Below are 16,121 nucleotides of genomic sequence, written 5' to 3'. Positions count from 1 at the left end.
AATTCTTAGGCAGATTAATGACCACAAATCTGTTACAAACTGGGGGGTTGAAAGAGCTGATAGCAGACAGCCTGTTCAACAGCTGAGGGCCAATTGAGCACATGCCTAAAAACAAAGTATGACTATGAGTCAGTTATCTTACCCCATAAATAATGAGCAGCCCAAGAGGCCCTGGAGCTCTTCTGTGTGGCAGCTGGCTGCACAACAGGATCTCCCCTTGAGTAGGGATATCTCTCAAGGTTATGTCTGCACAGAGATCCCTTACACTTTGACATCAAGACATTTTGCTGATACAGATACTCAGGAAGTGACTGATGGCTTTAAGCTTTGTTAGCTTTGCTAAGATTAGATCATTGATTGTGCACACATGATCCCTTCAACATAAATCATCGACCAAGTCTGGGGGTAGGATTGGGCTCAACTGCACCTAGGCTCCTAAATTCCTAGAACCAAAAGGTAAGAAAGAAAGGGGGTCCACTCTGAACCTCATGACCCAACAGAAGGGTCTCCAATATCTGTGTTTTAACCCTACTATCTGTGCAATAAATAATCAGGTCCATCCAGCCATCTCAAATCTTACTAAGTCATTGTTAAATCACTCCATGATATCTATATTACAATCAATAAATATACTCCTGTTTCTCTCTTACAAGAGAAATGTGAAATGTATAGCATAGTTGTTTCCATCCATGACAAATGTGCTCTGCTTTGTGCATCCAGACTTCCCAGTTCATCCCCAGAAGAGGCTGTGAGAAGCTGGAAGTAGACTTGCTTGAATGCAGATCATACCTCCTAAAAATAAAATGCAAATTTATCCCTCATGGTTTTCATGCATTACAAGAAATGCAGTTCAGTTTCTTTTGATTTATCAGCAAGTAAATAAACTACAAATGGGAGCAGTAATCCCCAATTAACTACTGTAGCTTTTGTTTCTGTAACAAACACTGGATCATCAAGGAGCCGACAGGCTGAATATTCTGAAGAAGTTATGGGTATCTATTTGGGGATGCAGACCACATTTTTATGTATAGCAGTATTCTTAGCTATAAATAAATTTCTCTTGTTTTAGCAACTGCAAGTCAGAACTGTTGGCTTGAACATTTTAAACCATTCTCTAATATTATTCAGATCACAGTGATAATAGCAGTTTACACATTGGTATAGGAGAAACAAGATCTATAGGGAAGAATTTTTCAGCACTCAGCGCACATACTTTTGCCACATACTGAGCCTACTAAGAAAAAGCTTTACAAAAATTCATTACACATGACAGAAGTGTATAAACTTATGGTCAAGTAGAGTGCTTTGGCAAGCTGACCCACGCAGTCCTTAGTTCTGAGTGCCTTTACATAAAAGCAAGGATACAAGTAGTCTGAGTGCTCAGAAAAACCACTGACACATACCTTTCTAGAAATAAACAAACAAAATGTATCTAAATGAAATACATCTTACAAATTGACATCTACCTAGAAATGCAACTAGTCAAATCAGGGCTGCCACAGCTCAGCTAGGAGGTCATTTTGTTGCGTTTCAGCAATTCTAGCAGACTACCTGGTACAAGTTATTGTACCTCTTCCAGCCTGGGTGAAGCTAGCAACAGCCTATTCACTGGGCTGTACCTGTCTGCTTCAAACCAATTCTAAACACATCCCAAATCATGTAAAGTATGGATTATAAACCTAATTAATGCATGTCCATTTTCCCCAGTTTTGCCTAAATCCTTTAAAGGTACACCATGTGCATACAGCACTGATTACAGCTAGCCAGGAAGTCTTTCACTAACTCTTCTAGAAACCTACAGATCCTTTTCCTACCTGTGAATTAAGAATGAAGGCCTTAAATAATTATCTATAAGGTCATGTGTGCACAACCCTTTATCTCACTTACACTCTCTCCTCACTGATACACTTAGATCACTTTTGCCATGTTCAGATTTCTCATTCTTGTTTCCTAGAGGTCAAGGGACTCTGAGATCTGGAATTGCAAGTTTAGCTGATGCAACAGCAGTGGCTTGTGCTGAGCACACCCTATGGTCACTTCAAAGCCAAAACGGCTGGAATAGCTTGATGTAACATTCTCTGAAGAAACTGCCATCTGTATCTATACGTTTAACTCAAAACTGCTATTATATTATTCTCTGCATTTACCTGCAGCAAATTTACTTCCTAGGACAGAGGCACAGCTTGTAAAAGCACATTAAGATCCTGTAATTAGAAGAGCTATGTAAACGTAAGGAGTATTCTTTTGAAATTAACTGATAGACGGCAGCTCTTCCCAGACGGAAAGGTCCTTAAAGGTCATGGTTTAGACATCTAATTAATGGAGCTAATGTGCTTAGTACAGGTATGCTAAAGGCTTACTTTCTAAGTTAACCATGCATTTAGAGCTTTGTTGATAAGGTACTCACCTTTTACCTGCCTGGGAATTCAGATCTCCAGGTTTCATAGTTGAAACTATGGGCACTTCATTTGAAAAATGATGTAAAAGAGAGGTCCAAACATGGATTCCTGAATCTGTGGGAACTTCAGTGCACCTCTTACAAAATGCTACACAGAGCATGTTCATCTACAGATCCTGGAGGTAGGGTACCAAGAGCTGTTGCACATGATATTGAGACTGCATTCAGATATATCATATTTTTTTGCATCTATGCTTTTCAATTGAGCTTTTAAGATAGTTAACCTGAAACATCCTGAGCAAGTTTAACCTACTCCTTGGTGTCACGAGAATAGGTGATAAGCATTAGTGCTTTGCTGAGCTCAGCCATAGATTCCTGTATGGACTAGGAGTCCCCATGCTTTTTTGAGGGTCTTTGACAACAGATAAGAGCTGTTGCTGCCAAAGCCCTTCCTTCTATATTGCATGGGAAGTTAAAAGGTTCTTTCCAAGTACATAGGTAAAGGTCATGTCCATAGGATCTTTCCCTCTAATCTTGATAATGTTATACCTCAGGTGGAGAGTACAACTGGATCTCAAATTTCTACATGGACCCAAAGGTTTATACATTACTCCCCATGGCAAGGATTTTCAGGCTTAATTTCTAAGTGTAGGCTGTTCATAGACCAAGTACAGCCAGAAGGTTATCTGAAATTCCCTGTCCTTGCTAATTGGATGAAAGGCAGATGTGGACTATGCTTGAGATAATATATTCTGTCAGCAACAATATGGCAGTAACGTAGACACAGTGTAGTGCTTCCTCCTAAATCAAGCATAGCAGGAGAACATTGTCTGGGCCAGACTGCACAGTTGTATCCCAGCTCTCCCTACAATACTGAGGTCTGCTAGAGTATACATCTTCTGCATTTAAATACTCCATAACAATTCTTCCTATAAACCTAAAAGCTTTTTCCATAAATATTCCTGTTAAACATTTTGTCCTGAGAATACTCACACCAATGAATTACAAAACTATTTAAATAAATTACTAGTTAGAAAACAAGTTTCTAATTAGTCATGGATGACTTCATCTAATTGAGTAAAAGCACAGAGAAAATGAGGGAGAAGATCATACATTAAATATCTGAACTCCAACTATAGCACAGAGCTGAGGTGACCAAGCAGCCCAATGGTTTCTGGGTCATAGTCCTTAAGTTTGCAACAACATTGACTCTGCATCAGCAGAAAGATGTTGCAGACATCACAGATTATAGAAATATAAAGCCTGAGAATATTTTTATTCCTGAAAAGCACAAGGGACTCATTAGTGCAAATGTTTCCTCCTCCATCTCCCCAAAATTTACTATTGCTGAAGTCTTTATGGCACCTGCTCAGTGGCTAGGAAAGCTTTCAAATACCTGTCACACAGTGGGTGGTCTCTAGGGGAAATACTAGATCTTTACAGTATGGGAAAACGAGAAAGCAAGCATTTATTTCTCTTCACGACAGATATAAAAAAAATATAGTGCCAGAAGAGTATTACTGTAAAATGATTTCATAAGGGTTCTTGACTGTTATGCCAGTCAAAAGGAAAATACAACAGTTGTGCCTAAAAGAGGCTTCTATTCTGCTATGTGGATACAGTACCCAGTAGAAAGAAAAACACTGAAAGCAGAGGATACATTGTGTCTGCCTTGGAATAAAAAAAATACACCGATTAAAGATCCATACTCTGCTGCTGCAGTGCAGACATCTCAAAATCAGTTTTATTCACACCCTTGTCCTATGTTATCATGTTCAGTAATTGTTTACTGACCGACTTACGTGTTGTTTTACCACCTTATCAAACAGTAGCGAAGGTAAACGAACGGAAAGACTTAAAAATCACATTCAAAGGATGGAATCCCCCAAGATTTGGCATCCCTGATGGAAGACTGCAGGCTTTGAGACAGTAATCAAACAAATTAGGGTCCCATCTAGCTAACAATTTAATTGCTTGTAGTGGCCAGTAGCTGATGTCCAAGGAGCAATAAGCATGGAACTAGTTCTGTTTCCTTTTCCTTATTTTGGTCAAGTACTATTCCCATATACTGAAAGTGAGTACTGTGCCTGAGTATTAATAGCCACTGACAGATTTATCCTTCATTAATTTACCCTAATTCTTTTTGAACCCATTTACATTTTTGGCTACCAAAACTGCCTGCCAAAGGATATTTCAATTCCATATTTAATTATGTTGCATGATTTTTTTTTTTTTTTTTTTTTGTAAACTTGTTGCTGGACATTCTTACCTGACAGGCTGCCTAAGAAAAAGTCAACATCTCTCCATTTTCTGTATGATATTAACTTTTTCACACACAATTGTAATATCCTCCTCAATTATCCCTTATCAAAGCCAAAATGCTCTCCTTAGGCTCACCTCAACTCTTTCATTTCATATCTTTTATTAACCTTGTCATTTTATTTTATCCAGCTCTATTAGAGCTTGTTCAGATAAGATGGTCAGAACTGTTGGTACTTATCAAGATGTGGGAGGACCATAGGTTTATTCCTGTTTCATAGTAGTGCTTTCTATTTTCTTAAAAATGTGTTTTGTAATAAGTATTAGTACTCAATTTGTCCTTTTTTTCCCCCCCAAAACCCTGCTGTATGCAATGATTTAATTCTTACAGGGAAATACCCACAACACTAAAATCTTTTCTATAACACTATGTTAGAGTCCAACACTTATACGCATTTATAAATGTTGTTTTTCAAGTCTGTTGTTTCACATTTTATCAAAGTTAATTTCTACCCCCTAGCTTATTATCCAGTTACGGGAACTTTTTAGTAATTCTTTATGGTCAATATTAAACTCAACAACTCTGCGTATTATTTTTATATTGAAAAAAGGAATTTATGAAAATACTGAACAGAACATATCCTGATGCCATCAAACATGCAATTTCTCTTCCAGAGAAGAAACAAACTATGTATGCCCAATCTTGAGGTTTTATCTGGGTGTTAATCCAGTAATGGATGTTTCCTCCTCTTTTGCAACAGTCTCAATGCCTGAACAGCCCTTCCCCCACCACTGCCACATCCTCCTCCCAAATCTGAGCATGTCATTTTGACCTGATGACCCACAAAGACACCAATTAGAACATTAACAGGAGCTGATGTTACAGTAAAAAATAAAATCCTTTAAGTATATTAAGTATATCAGTTTTATTTTGGAATGCAAATTCTTCATTAACATTATGCTAGAACTAAGCCAGGCTTTCTGGAGCCAATTAAGGCCACTAGATAAGTAAAAAGGGAAAGAAAGGGAATAGTACTTTGATTCATTGTATTAGTACTCTGTATAGGTCTGTTATGTATAGGCTAGAAGTTTAGCATTCCCAGGCACTACCTAGAAAACATCTCATTGGTAACTTGGAATGAGATGTGCTTAGCTCTGCGGCTGTTAGTCCAACCACAGGGGTCTATGAATACTGCCAATGCAAATAGAGATTTGCTGTTCACCATACCTAAAGTTTTCATGGCAATAATTGATACAGCTTTTTTTAAAACTTCAAAATCTGAGGCACATTCTTCACTATAAAAGAATAAACATTTAAGCACCCATATCTTACAGGTTTAGGTCTTACGGCTCTAATGTACTCAGAAGACCTTACTGAATAGCTTGGAGAATACACATTATTTAAAGCAAACAAGAATGGCAAGATATAGACAGTGGATCTACAATGAAATAGCAGCTCTGCCATGAACATTCTCATATACTGACCAAACACATAAATGGCACAAAGCGATGAACTTCAACAGAGAAGTGGACTTATTTTTTTATTTTTATCATAAAAGCAGATAGAGGACTTCTATCCTAAACAAGAGTGAGGAATAGGAATTTATCATGAAAAGATAATACTAAAGGCGCAGTATGGAAACATACATTGGCAAGGTTACTAATTCTATTGCAAAGAAATTCACTAGTAGAGTAGCATTGACTGAGCTAGTGATTGGACTATATACACCTTCTGAAGTCTTAGGTCCTTAATGCAGCAGTTCGACTGTGTTAACCAAAGCTCAGATAAATCATTAGGAGACATCAAAACTAAAGTTTGATGACATTCACATGCATGCCCTCAGAAACTGAAAGGCATTTTATTCCTTGGCCCACTCTTGCTGCTCTATATGTTCAGCTGAATGCATCTAAAAAGTTACTACTGTGGATCACTCAGTAAAGTCCACCACTTACACTCTTGGGCCCTAATATCTACCTTTCTTCCTTTAGTGACACAGTTTAGAAGTGGAAATAAAACAGAAATCCACCTCCAAATCCTTAACCTTTCCCTTACTTGTAATGAGCAAATAGTATTTTCAGTGGCTTTTTCCTTCCTTGCTGTATTGAACAGAGCTCTAGCTATATTTACCACACTGGTATATAAACTGTTCTGTCATCACTCTGCAGTTATGCTTTTAAATAAAGCTTACATAAAGTACTGCCACTTTATAATTTTGGCAGATCAATAAAGAAAACATCAGCCACATCTTTCTGGTAGCTATTACCAATATTACATTAGTGGTATTTAGTGCATTTAGGCTATATTTTTAAGGTTTATATTTTACATAGGTGGGGCAAGTAATACCAGCTATTAGTAAGATTGCTTAACAGTTCCTATTTTAAGGTTCTGTTTTCAATTTTTTAGTTGCTTATAACTTTCAGAACTTTTGGGGAGGAGTTCAGACTGGAATTTTCCATCCTAGCTATTTTTGCAGAGCTATCACAATTTGACAGGCTCCAAAGAAATGAGGTAAGCTCTTTTGTTCCTCTAATTTTTTTTTTTAACAATAATAATAATAAAACCACAACCCTGCCCTCCTCCATGTTAGCACATTTGTCTTTGAAATGCTTTAGCATTCCTAGTTTTTTGACTGAAGACTTGAAATTCCACAAGAAAAGGTGTTGACGAGTTCTGTTACTAACTGCTGCATAGCTTTCAGCAGAAGCTGCTCAGGGAAGACATCTTCTACAACACCAAAGCCAAATGTAGAAATTTAAGATTCAGCATTAAAAAAAAAAAGATTAATTTCATCCAGAAGTTACATGACTTAGACTGTCTGATTCTTCAAGATTTAGGACAATACATCTCTATTTCAGCACATTACAAAAAAAAATAAAAATAAAAATAACCCTGGGAAAATATCTGGTTCTTCATTACTTTATTTAAGTCAAGAAATTTAACTAAAAAAATTAATGAAAAAAAATAAGAAAAAAGAAAAATAGCAAGAAATGTTCTCATGAAGTACTAGCTTCTTGCCTTCTAGAGACGAACCTAAAATCTAAAGTTAACAAAAGGAGTTGAGTTTCTGTTCATTTTCAAGATAAAACATCCTGCATTAGTGTACTGTGTAGAGTTGCACTACCTATGCATAGACAATAAATCCAGGCAGTGCAGAAGCACAACTCAATCAGAAAGGCCAATTCCAGACGTAGATACTTGCACTTATCATTCAGATTTTAGGAGGTGCCAAATACTCTATTTTCTGCCTGGCCAAAACTTTTAGTAGGAACAAGACTCAAGACAACAAACTAGATTTACATCGGCCCTTCTAATCAATAAGCAACACCTAGAATTAGGCATTGACACCTATTCACCTAGGTTTTATTTATTTGAGACAGAAAGTGAGAGCTGAATTGGTTGTGGGTTGGGCTTATTTTTGTTTGTTTTTAAATCAATACTCTCAATCCCTGCAGGCAACCACCGTATGGTGTATTTGGAGTCTTAGCATTTGCCACACAGAGGCATTCACTAGCTTTATTTGGCATCACTCTTAGCTTTTGTAGCTATGGAATTAAGGCAGAAACCAGGTGGAGAGTGATGGGAATGAGAATGAATTCAGAGAACTTCTAGAGCAAGACAGCATGTAAGAGTTATGAGTTTTCTCAACTTTTTAGGTACATAAAATCCATCTGCACCATGTTTTAAGGGTAGGCTTTTGTATCATTGACTACATACATATTGTCAGCATTAATAAATGTGACTTTTAACTCTGTCCCTGAAGTTATTTTAATGAATCTGTTAATCCTAACCTAGGTCTGGAAATTCCTCCTTGATTTATGCCTTGTTCATTCTTCTCTAATTCGTAGTACAATCACAATACTGATGAGAAGCAGGTTCTTTTTCATGTGAAAACCATCTGGCTTTTCCAGCATATCTCTATTCTTATCCCAGATGCAACCTCGTGGTAAGGCTAAAAAGGTGTCTTGTGTTCACGTATTCAATTGTTTTATAATCACAAAAGCTTCAATTAGTTACTGGTAATTAAGATCCAATATCTTAATATTGTAAGCCATCTTTTCAGTCATTGCAGCATTAAGAGGTAACAAGTTTATCATCCTGGTTAATCACTGTATGAACATGGCTCATATCAACTCAGGAAGTCAAACTACTTTGTCATCTAAACATTAACTAGCTCCAGTATAGCAGGAAGTACTTAACTATGTATAACTTGGAATATAGCCAGAATTCTGTTGGAAAGGATGGCTGTTCTCAGAAAAATTACAATAAAGATTACCAAAGGTTTCTGAGGGTCACAAAGACAACAAGCAGCAGATTCAGCTGGAATCTAGAAGTAGTAAAAGTCTCACTACTTTTGCCTCAACAGTTTTTAATCCACACTAGCATTACTCTACCTAGTCAGAGTACACAGCTGTCAAACTAATGAAAACAGGACAGACAGCCACTGTCTTGGTACATTTATCTTCCTTCTATGTGCCCCCCCTTCATAGCCAGTCCCTGTTCCCACTTTTAAGTGAGGATAGGAGAGGCAGCCATATCCCTGCTCAGGGCTACGGCACAGGAGCATGCACAAGGACTACATAAACTAAGCATTCATGGGGAAAATTAAAAAATCTACAGAATTGTATTACATTGCTGCAAGTCTGCAGTTCAGATGTATTTGTGGTACTCTCAGACACTGATAAAACACCAAAGAACACAGAACAATTTGATGTTTACAAGGTTATAAAGTTAAAGAATTACGTTCTGGTGAGGACAGACCACACTGTCCCCCAAGTAACATAGACACAGTCATCACTTGGAGATTCTTCTCCCATTTGAAAGGGATTTTTTGTACAACATGTAGTACCCTGTACTTTCCCTGGTTTAGAATTATTACCATTATATCACTGCAATAACTGATGTTTTTGCTAAAAAAAAGTCAACAAAAGCCACCAATTAGAAATCACACTAAAATGATAATCTTAAATTTTGACTCAGTCTCCATCATTTCTTTAAAGGCAGTTGGCATGTTATAAATAAAAGTGAACAAAAGTTTTAGTGTACAAGAAGTAAAATATAACTATTCAAACTACATGCATCAATCCTACCCCAAAGGGAGACATACATATATAAAGCTTCTAGATTGAGTGACTTTGTTTCAAAACTCTTTGTAGAGATCCATGAGACATACATTATGAAACCCAAACATTATTTGAAGTACTATCTTAGAGGATTAAATCAATAAACATCGTAACTATTTTCAGGAACTCCCAATATACATTTATGATGTCTCCTGTCAGTCTGTAGCAATAAATAGAGCACTAGACAAGACTGGCAGAAGTTGCAGTCAGCTGAAGCGGGATTTCATTTTACTCTTTGTTGATAACAGATTGCTCACACTTAGTTCTGGTATGGATTTTTAGTTACCAGTCCTAGCTGCTGATCTAGACAGCTAGGGACTGCTATTACTTGTTTGTTTCTTCCAAGTCATCCATTAGTGTTTGCTTGCTCTGTCCCCTTGCTCTCTGAGAGAGCTTTTCCTGAGGACTGTCAGGAGACAAGGCCTCTTACATCCTGATGTATTATTTCTGGCATAGGGGACACATGAAGCTAGAGCTTTAGGGAAAATCACCAGGGAAACTGCAAGGACATATCACTGAATCCAAATCTTTAGCCCTCCAGGCTCAAGAGAGTTTCTATGACCTGACTGGCTCTTGTCTGTTGAGTTCTAGATTCTCTAGCCCTTTGTACCTAAATTATTTTACTTGTACAAACATGGGTTTCAGTTTACAGGCCAATACAGCCAATTCATTGATGTCCTGTAAGAAAGTTTGAGTCATTGGTAATTCACAATGACTATTTCCTATACTTGGGACTCAGTTTATCAAGGCTGTGACACAAGGCATTTCATTCTTCTGTAGGAAATAATTTCAGAGGCAGTTAAGACACTCAGCAGCACTTGAGGAACTTGACCCAACAGTGCTATTCAGATGAAAGTAATGAACAGTCTGACTCCATGACAAAGACTTTAAAAGTTATCTTGGTATATTGACAGCAGCTCATCTTTGTCATGGAGTCAGACTCAGTTTCCTGAAACACAGCCCAGCAAAAAATGTAGGGGCTTTCTGGTGTGTTGATGGGGGGAGGAAAGGGAAGGTATTTTCAAACCCTGTAGGTTTGAAAGCTGAAACACAGGGAGCTGCACTCCTGCTGAGTTCACCCATAGCAGCACTGGAAAATTGCTCTAAACAGGGTTCACTTAATTTCTTCCCCACTAAATGCATTACTCTGTTGCTCTTTCACTATTCTTTTGGATATCAGCCTTTTCTGTACCTGTGTTCCTGTATGATCTTTCTCACTTCTGTAAAGTGAGTGAGAAGTGTTATTCTGTGAAAAAGGCAGCCTTTATTTCTATGCACTGGAATAAAAGAGTGCCACATTAAGGTTTTAGGTATTGTTTTTTTCTTCTTCTTTTCTTTTTTTGAATCACAAAGCCATTAAGATGCAAAATTGAAACAGACCAACTCTCATCACTGCCATCACATTGTGACTTTTTACAGGAGGGTATGGCATTGGGCTTGTCAGGTGCAAGATGCCCCAGGTTTCTTTCCTCTGCCATGAGTCTGTAACAGCCTGAACTATCAGAGTATCTCCCCTTGCCAAAATCCATATCAAACTCACTACAACAGAATTCAGCTCTTTCTTTTACCAACTGCCAAAGGCTTAGGACCTAGGATTGAGATATGGCCAGATTTAGATACCTGTTAATAACTCACACTGCAGAGCCTTCTCCATGAGAAGATCCAAGTAGAAATAAAAGTCCTAGGTCAAGTAACTACAACCAATTTTTCCTCCCCACGTCATTTTTTTTCTTAATTCTTTCTTTAAAAATACTCATTGGCTTGCAGCAGATAATTTTGAGTCTGAATTGGGTTTTTTTTTTTTTAAACAGTCAGTATACTGAATGGGGAAACTGATCAGCCAGGAAGAGCTGTACCTCGCCCACCTCACCAGCTCTGTATCAGACCCTACATATTAGTTTATCAAACTTCTGCCAGGAGCTCGTCTCTGTAAGAAGCCCTTTTTGTTCTATATTTGTCTGAATTGAACTGTCATTGTCTTCACTGATTGTTAGCTGATCTAAGTCTCCGAAGAGCTGGCAGTAGTGTTCTTCATTATTTACAGTGTTATCTATTTATGGCATCATCCATCTGTGATTTTTTTTTTTTTTATTCTTCCTTTCTCTATCTTTGACTTTGGCAATCAATTTTCTTTATGTTAGGTGAACTCAGAGAACTCTCCTTAAGGAACAGGCTGGAGAAGCACCATCAAGTTTACACTTAGCCTTGAAAGAATTCCTTATACACACCACACTTATTAAAGCCTCAGGAAACATGAAAGAAATGTATGTGAACTGGAGGAATGATTTGCTACAAATTTAATGATTAAAGTAGCATATACAGATCCCTTTTGCTCAAGCTACAGAGTCATAATGATATGAAATAAGAAACAGTTCTCTCAATAGATTAAACTTCATCTCCTACCTCATGCTGCTGTACAAGGCAGTAAGAACACAGCAGGGGGAAAAAATAGCATCCAGCCACAGAATTCACCTGTAAAACATTCCCAAAAAATAAACTTAAGGTTTCAGCAGCTGAAAACCTCAAAAAAAAAAAGCAAAAAACTTTTTATTTAAAATACTTTTTACTTCAAAATACTTTTTATTTACAGTCGTACAAGTTTAAGAACCATGCTTACTCCAATGCAGATTTTATAGGCATATGAACTGATGACAAATGTTGTTAGGAGCCTGTCATTACCTTCTCTTTAAGGACCTCCATAATCAAGGCTTAAATCAAAATAAAATCAGGTGCTGCATTTATTGAGTAATCAGCAGCTGACCAGCACCTGTGTTCCACTGCCTCACAAATAGCCCCATCTGGCTCCAGTTCTTTGCAGATAAGGAGGACTGGTTTCCTCCCTGAATTACTACCTTAAAGGCTCTTAGAAGGAGACCTAAACTAAACTAGAGGGTGCAAGGACGACTGACCCACCTATCGATTACAAGGATGACAAAATAGAAACCCTGGCCCACGCTTTCTTTGGAGACTGCATTCCCCCTAAAACTTTCTGCTTGAGATGCACACTGAAATATTTTGCCATGGGGGCTGCAGCTAATAAGTCTCATGTCCTTCACCTCCAATTTAACCCAGGTTGGCCCTATAGACCAGCTTTTCATCTCCCTGTGAGGTCTGACACCTGAGAAGCAACAGGGCATTGAGCACAGCCTGGACCAATTGCCCAGAGCAACTAAGCTGGTCCAAAATCATATGAAGAACAGCAGCTCAAATGCAGTGCATGTGGTCTTTAGAAAGAGGAATTTCATTTTCAGGCATAGAAAACACTAAAAGTTATTTATGTAGACTTGTTACAGAGATGCAGGTGTGGACTCTGAAGAAAATAGTTTGCTTTAGCAGAGTGTACTCCTTACAATAACAGAAAGTAGAGATCCAGTAAATAAACCAATGCTTCTCAGTGGATTAATAGGAATGGAGAACAATGCACACCAAATTCATGCTGCAGAATTACTTTGTTCTTACATACAAAGCAGGTTAATCTCTCCCATCTATTGTTTAAAGTCATACATTTTGCTAAGCCCTCTCAGATGCTGAGGAATAACTTTCTGGGAGTAGCGTCTGGAGGCAGCTGCCTAATTTGGCTTTAAGCTAACATCAGCATCCTAAACAGAAAAGAGGAATGGGCCATCAGAATAGATTCTCAGTGCTGTGCTGTAACAGAAAATTATTTTTAGAAACCAGAATTTTTTTTCCTTACCTTTACCTGAAATGAAATTTCAGTACTCCGCTATAAAAAAAAAAGTTATTTTGGGAAGCCAGATTTTTTTCCCTACTTCTGCCTATATGACCACATAACAAAGATTTATTATGTTTGTACTGACTCCAAAATGTCTTGTTTAAAAAGAAATATATTTGTAATAGTTATTTATACAATAGGTAAATAAAATGGCAGTATACAGATAAATTATAAATGAGATTTAATATTAATATTCACTCAATACATGGATCCATACCTTGAGACCATCATTATTTGGCCTTCAACTTTTATACGCAATATTTGCATATGATAGGTCTTTATTTACTTCTGCAGATGAGGGCAGGATCTCAGCTGGCTCTATGGCCAGATGAAAGGAAAGCTTGGATGATAATGTAAAGGTTAAACACGGATGGAATTTCTTGGTTACAGACATCACTTGAATGCATCTACTGATGCCTTTTGAAATATGTCAATAGCTGTCTTTTAGAAAAAGTGATCCAGATTACTTTTTATTTTCTGGAAGTTAGCTTTCTCATCACAATTAAATATATACTATTTTTCAAACACATAATCAACCTGTATTGTGAACTATATTGCTTGCATCTGATTATATTCAAGGCACTAGTGTCTGAATAAAATACTGTTCCTGCTTTCTAAGTCATTGTTTACACACTGATGTCTACTTTTTTTTTCTGCTGACATTCTATTCAATACTACTTGAAATGAAAATAATTGAAAACCAACAGCAAGGTTTTTTCTCAACCTTTTAGAAATATTTGAAGTCAGTTGTACAATAAATTTTCTTAACTTCCTATTCAGGAACCTTAAAATTGTAAACATATTTCAAGGGCAGCAATATCCAAGGAAGAAATGAGCTCAAAAAGGGCACAATAAAGAAAAGAATCAAACCGAAACCCAAAGTCTCCCACTGCTTTTCTCTTTAAACTCCAAAAGTCAAAAAATTTCTCAAGAATCTGACACTAGTATCAAAATTCAGAAAGCTACCCAAGAGAATAATATCTTTCCCAATGCTTCTATTTGCACAGCCATTTTGTGAACATAAACCAGTTTTCCACTGCTACGTTTTTAGCATTACTTTTTAAACAACACAAAAAGGGAAGTGAAAATAACGGCCTGCATTATGCAGTGAACACAGGCAGACCTTTAACTGCAGCATGACTCCTTAACAGAAGCTGTCCACTTGTGTCCCCACACAGCCCTTTTTGCACAAACAGGCTTAAATTAGTAAAGGCATATGATGCATTAAGGCATGAGCATTACACAGCTCAGGCTTGAAAGTGCCTAATGTTAAGTAAAGTTTCCCACCAGCTGTTTTTATATTGCTTTATGCTCTGATTTGAACTATTACATAAATTGTCTAAAGAAGAATAGGCAAATAGCCTATTTTTTTTTTTTTTTTGCTTATTCTAAGAAAAAGTTGTCTATCATTTGGTTTCATAGAGATGGAATAAAACAGAATTTTTTACTCATTTTGAAAAACAAAGGGGGATATGGTAAATGAGGTTGTAGCATCATCACTTTCAAAAAGCATTACGCTGTGAAGACTTCTGCTTCACAGCAGTATGATTATTAATGGCGTATCTAAATCAACATTTTTTTTCTGCCTTGATTACCACAGCCTCAAGCCTTTGTGTACACTAAATTACTGCAGTATATGAAAAGGGTAGAAAAATGATAAATAATATGGTATACCATTTTTCAAGACAAACATATTCAGTGAGTTCTTCAAGGTGTGTAATATTGAATCACATAGATTGAATAATGTGAATGCGTACATACAGAGATTTTAGTTCTGAACTCCAAAACTCATGAATTGCAACAGCAGCAACACTTTGCCTACTACAAATTTGTGCACACATTCTCCTCTGAGATGGAATGTGGAAAATAATCAGCATGCATAATAAGTGACCCAGTCATTAGGCTCTCACCTGAGTTATTACAGAAACAGGCTGCAGTACCACCAGCTGCTTTTGCTGGTGTTTGAAATAACAGCTGAATGTTTCCTTCTAGGAGAATACCTTGGGCTAAGATGGGTCAGTAAATCAACTAAATGTCTGGGAAAGAGTTAAGATTTACCTCTCTTCTCCATTGATTGTCTCAAATGGGCCTTCACTTACTATGACCCACTATCTGTGGATTAGCCTTTTTTACTCCGCACTGTAAAGGGAAAGTCAATACCTGTACAATCAATGAATATACAGATGATATAGTATATCTAGGAGCTTAGCTGATATAATTACTATACTAGAGTAAGAAAGAAGGACACTCACCCAATCCTGGGCTTGTGTAATAAACTCCAGTGGAATGGATCTCCAGAAGAGATCCTTCCCTACTGGCAGTCAGCTCTTAAGTGGGTCTGGGAGAGGTGGAGTCAGGCTCCACCCCTTCCTGCAGCACAGGTGAATTGCCTTCACCTGTGCTCCCGTGACGCATTGCTCGTCTCAGGTGATCAATCAGAGGTTCAGGCTGTGATACAGCAGCCCCAGACAATACCTAACTTGCAAAATTCACTAGTGGCTTCCCTTTATGGGGCAGTAGACTTTCATATCAGAAAATGCCAGCTACAGAAGTCAACTACACTATAAACTGTGTAAATTCCACGGTATTCCTGTCATAAAGGACAAAATC

General features: G+C 37.4%; 1 long non-coding RNA gene across 1 annotated transcript; it reads right to left on the bottom strand.

The window, feature by feature from the left end:
• Nucleotides 1–255: 255 nt before the first annotated feature.
• LOC122182049 lies at nucleotides 256–15,797 on the bottom strand. The gene is made up of 3 exons (XR_006179687.1): nucleotides 15,764–15,797; nucleotides 12,182–12,250; nucleotides 256–792 (listed from the first exon to the last, which is right to left on the bottom strand). It is a non-coding gene; the product is annotated as an uncharacterized LOC122182049 (long non-coding RNA).
• Between the last annotated feature and the right edge of the window lie 324 nt (nucleotides 15,798–16,121).

The sequence above is a fragment of the Lagopus leucura genome, unplaced genomic scaffold (assembly GCF_019238085.1).
Source record: "Lagopus leucura isolate 7727_CA_CO unplaced genomic scaffold, USGS_WTPT01 Super-Scaffold_100012, whole genome shotgun sequence".
Taxonomy (NCBI): Eukaryota; Metazoa; Chordata; class Aves; order Galliformes; family Phasianidae; genus Lagopus; species Lagopus leucura.
Note: the sequence above shows the minus strand (reverse complement) of the source record. Positions and strands in the feature narration are given on the sequence as shown.